At 23.1% G+C, this 4,629-nt stretch overlaps 1 pseudogene across 1 annotated transcript; it reads right to left on the minus strand.

Annotated features, from left to right (window-relative positions):
* Positions 1–2,219: 2,219 nt before the first annotated feature.
* On the minus strand, positions 2,220–2,976 carry LOC107616934 (agamous-like MADS-box protein AGL80 pseudogene; annotated as a pseudogene). Its single transcript, XR_015899824.1, has one exon. The product of XR_015899824.1 is annotated as an agamous-like MADS-box protein AGL80 pseudogene (transcript).
* Between the last annotated feature and the right edge of the window lie 1,653 nt (positions 2,977–4,629).

The raw sequence follows: 4,629 nt of genomic DNA on the forward strand, positions 1-4,629 counted from the left end.
ATAAAAAATTATATTATATAATAATATCTTTAATAAACGTAATTAGTTAATAAATTTTAAATATAATAGTCTAATTATTTGTCAAGTAATATAAAATAAAATTTTAATTATTTTATATTTTTATGTTAGTTATAGTTTAAAATATTATTTTAATATAATTTTTTAATATTATAAAAAAATTTTGCATAATAATTAATTTAAATAAATAAAAAATATTCATATATTTTATATTTAATTATTTAAGAATAAAATATTTTATTGTCGTTTAAAGTATTGTGTATTAAAGTATTGCCATTTAAAACATTTATTTATATATTAGGATATTTTATATTTATTAGAGTCTATCAATGTTCTTCTTTTATATTAGCCTTTAATTTTCATCTAATAAAATCTAATGGCCTATATAAGTGTGGCTCATTCAATAAGTACATAATTGTTGAGCTTGTTTTAGACATACCCATCTATCTTTGGTTCTTCACTTCTTTGGTTTTAATTTTTCAAACATAAGTGATAAAATAAAATTGATAAAGAAAACTTTATTACATTTTTTGTCTTTTCTTCTTTAAAAACAGTACATCTTTTGTCTTCTTCTATAGTTGCATATATGATATCTTACTTCACATTATCACACAAGGGAAAAGAAGGTTTAACGTTGTGACTTCGATTTAAATTCTTTAACTTTAGGCCTTGTTATACTTGTTAACTTCAATTTAAAGGTCATACTTTCATAGTGTTCAGAGTCCATTAATTAATGATGGGCTCATAGGCCTTGTTAGCACTTTTTTGTACAAAATAGTTTTTTATAATTTTTGGATTAGGCTTTATTTATGTTAAATTAAATACTTTTTTTTTTCCAAAAAGTTAGGAGAGCATAGTTTTATAAGAATAGGATTAACCTTACCGATTCGACTAAAAACTGATGAACTGATACTCAATTAGTCCGGTCCAATTTTAAGACTATTTAAGGTTTAGAATCAACAAAAATCAGTCAAACTCAACAAAATCATCAAAATTAGTCCAACCGAACTACTCAAGTAAAAAATTTAAAATAAATTTGAACCCAAATCCTCTTTATTACTACACGCTTTCCTTATTATTAGACTTTGCTATTTCTTGTTATTTTATATAATAATGATTAATTATATAATAAAAATGTACAATAATTTTATTAGATATTATTTTAATTTTATATTTATCTATATTTAAATTAATTATATTTTTTATTATACATAATTATTAACATAAATATAAATATTATTAAACATATATAAATAAAAAATATTAAATACTTTTATTAATTATAATATAATTATTCTTTTTTTATTATACAATATTTATTAATATTAATTTTTAATAAATATATATAGTATATAATAATATAATAAATATAAACTAGTTAGTTAGTAAATAAAATTAAAAATAATTATTTTAATATAAAAATAAAAAAATTATAAAAAATACTAAAATTTTATATAATTATTTAATAATAATTGAATTATAATTTATTGAGATTTAATTATTTTTAAAATATTAATAAAGATATATATTTTAAATTTTAATTTTAAATTTTTGATTATTTTATATTTTTTATTTATCTAAGACCAAATTAACTGGTTCAATTAGTAATTTTTCAGTTAAACCAATAAACCAAAAAATCAGTAATCTGACTAGTTGGATTCTGATGACTATGGTGCAAAGCTTATACTTGTCCCCCTTGTGTCTGCCTCAATATACAGGTGGAGCAGAGACGTCAGGTGTGCACATAAGATAAGAGAAGCATGCATTATTTGTGAACAAAGAGAAAGAAAGCACACATACACTTAGCGCGCATTTCACATGCCCTTGCTAATAAAGAAAGTGATAGGCTGATTGGCATGTTCTAATCAATAAAAAATACGACACTTCAAATAACGTGTTTTAAAAATCACATTTGTGTAACTTATTTCTTTTTAGATTAGTGTAAATTTTGGTTTCAAACGTGAATTCTTTTATTTTTATAATTTTATCAATGTGACATACATGTTCATTTAATTTATCATCATAGCATATACATATAATTTACATGTAATATAATTCATTTGTCAATGTAGCACAAAAATAGATTATTACATCACCATTATAAAATAAGGAGTCCTTATAACACAAACAAATACAGGTGATAGACCGACCCAGCCATGAATCCAATACAAAATAAACACCAATTAATATGTAAAAAGATAAAATTAAACCTGTTTAAAACAGGCTAACCCTTCCGCATTGACATTAAAGCTCATGAATAGAAGAAGTTTAGTTTTATTTTAAGGTTCACACTTCTCATCAAACATAATAATAACATGAACATACATATATATATATATCTATTCATCATCATCTTCATCTTCAAGAACCATCTTAATTTCAATGTCCTTCATGCTCTGATCAATGAGATTATCAAGTTGTTTCAAATCCGCAACAGTCATGTTATCCGGTAGTTCTTGATCACTTTTCATGTACTTATACATAGAAAGAAGCATCTCCTTTTCACGATTCTCCTTACGCTTCTTCTTCAGCAACTCCTTCGCTTTAGCGATTCTCTGCAGCATGAAGCTTTCTTGATTCATGTTCTTACTTTCGTCAATCACAGATGAATTACTGTACTTCTCAATCACTTCTTTCGCCCTCTCTGGATCTGGCCAAACCTCTGCTTCTTCAGATTCGAAAGGGTTCGAGATTATAGCACAAGCTTCAATGCCGCATAGAATGCTGAGTTCATTCACCTTCTTCAGAATTCCCCTCTTCCTTTTCTTGAATGTTGCTTTTCTTGCTGAGTCATCAGGAATGTAAGCCAACTTCACCTTCTTTCTTGTCATGGTTTGGTTTTGTAATTTATTTACTCTTTTAATGCATTTTTTCTTTGTACATTCTGGGCTTTATATGGACCTATATATGTGAGTCACATTGTGATAAGGATTATCAAGACAGAGATGGAAAATTATCTCTACATATGTTGTTTCCGAATTTTTGGATGCTTTATTAAGACAAACATTAAAAGCTAATATGACAACTTAATGTATACATTGTATTCAATAATATTTGGGGGTAATCAACAAGAATGTGGCCAACAACAAGCCATCAAATATTTTTAAATTGCACTCCGCACTAATTAATTATCATCATTAATTAGTGATTATTTAATTTTTATTTTTTAAAAAATATAAAATTAATAATTATTAATTGCTGTTATTTAAAGTTGGTTGGTTAGGAGTTGTTTACCTATACTTTTTTATATTTAGAAAAAAAAAATCAGCCAAAACGGCTTAAATTTATTTTATTTAGCATTTATTATTTGTTGATACAATTAATAAATATTAAAAAAAATAAGTTTGGATTTTTTTTTGTCTCTCTAATATTACCGATTTTAAATTTAGTTTACTAAATTAGTTCGTTTAAACAAGTGTTGAGAGTTCGAATTCTGCCTTGTACATACAACAACTCATTAGCCAACACCAAACTCTTAGATGGAGCTTCGATCCACAACAGATTAGTTTTTAACTTATTGAATTGAAAGATACCGTAAAAAATCAAATATATAATACTATTACTGTTAATGGTTACAAGTTAAAGATAGCAACAATATAGGTTAAGTACGATTTTAGTCTCTAAGAGCAACTCCAATGAGAAAGCCTTTCAGGATTCCATTTTCTCTTTTTTTGACATTACACAGGATTAACCTTTAGAGAAAAGAAAAATTGAGTTCATGCTCATATTATGAGGAGAAGGAGTCCCTCCTCGGAGGGATTCGTGATTATCATTAAAATAAATAATTATATTAATTATAATTAAATTATTTAATATAATTATTTAATTAATTATTATAAAAATAAATATTTATATAAAATTATAATTATATTAAATAATTAAATTATAATTAATTTATTAATAATTATAATAATTTATTATAATAAATAATTATATATCTATTTAATTAATTATTTATATTAATCATTTAATAATTAGTTATAATAAATTATAATTAATATAAATAATTATATTTAATCAATATCAAATATTATTTATATTGTTATATTAAATCATAATTAATTAAATTTATTGATTGAACACATATGACAATTTCACAATATTTATCGTTAACTATGAAACTTAATTATGTTTTTTATATATTAAGTAATTTTACAAATTAGTGTCATCTCGAATTATGAATTATATATGTGTATTATTTTTATATATAATTTTTTAATATTAATATTTTTTAACAATGAATTATTTTTGAATTTATAAATGTAAATAATATTATTGTAATATATGAATTATATATTATGTATTATTGTTATATATGAATTTATTTAATATTAATATCTTTTAATAGTGAATTATTTTTAAATTTATACATTTAAATAATATTATTGAAAAAATTCAATTACATTAATTTTAAGTATTTCAATTAATTAATTAAGCGGGATCACAATAGGAACTAAAGTTAGTTCCTCCTAATGGAGAAGAGAGAGATACTTTGAGTTTCTATTTACTGTTTATGACGCAAAATCTGATGTGGAGTTACTTTTTATGACAGGTGGGCCATAAATAGGAATTGAGATGAGTTTTCTACTAGAGATGGTCTAAGGTATAGGC

The sequence above is a fragment of the Arachis ipaensis genome, chromosome B9 (genome assembly GCF_059453495.1).
Source record: "Arachis ipaensis isolate K30076 ecotype BB chromosome B9, ASM5945349v1, whole genome shotgun sequence".
In the NCBI taxonomy this organism is placed as follows: domain Eukaryota; kingdom Viridiplantae; phylum Streptophyta; class Magnoliopsida; order Fabales; family Fabaceae; genus Arachis; species Arachis ipaensis.